Consider the following 668-nt stretch of genomic DNA (forward strand, 5'->3'; position numbering starts at 1 on the left):
AAAAGCCTTTTTTAGAAAGCAAATTCATATACACTCAGCAGGTGAAATGTTCCCACAAAGAAAAAAAAATACAAACAGTGATCAGACTTCTCTTCCTCAGCTACCTAGAGCATGTTAGAGTGATAAAGTTTTTGCACTTTAATAAAAATGGCTGACCTATTTATTATTATTTTTTTTTAAAAGAAGTTGTTCCTCTGTGATACTGCAAAACTGCATACACTTTATACCTGGAATAATTTTAAACCATATGTTAGGGAAATACTGGAATAGAATTGAATATATTTTGTATACTGCAGATGTTTGAGCATTTCTAGAATCGCTTCCACACTGATAGAAGAGGAAAAGAAGTCCGGATTTGTGTCCGCAATCTTTTTGATCTCATTACCATGGCCAAGATGTGCTCATAGATTACTGCAACAGAACTGAAATCACAATGACAGCCCGCCTCCACCTTCGAGGGAAAGACTTCCTCTCTCTCCGCATCCTGACTCTAGATGGCTACTCCTGCCCAACTGACCAGCAAGGAAGGACCAGGCCACCTGGGAACATGAACAAGAGCAACACAGTTCATGAGAGTTTCTTTCTTTCTTTCTTCTTTCTTTCTTTCTTTCTTTCTTTCTTTCTTTCTTTCTTTCTTTCTTTCTTTCTTTCTTTCTTTCTTTCTTTCT

The sequence above is a fragment of the Carlito syrichta genome, unplaced genomic scaffold, assembly GCF_000164805.1.
Source record: "Carlito syrichta isolate Samal-C Ts95f unplaced genomic scaffold, Tarsius_syrichta-2.0.1 Scaffold305753, whole genome shotgun sequence".
Taxonomy (NCBI): Eukaryota; Metazoa; Chordata; class Mammalia; order Primates; family Tarsiidae; genus Carlito; species Carlito syrichta.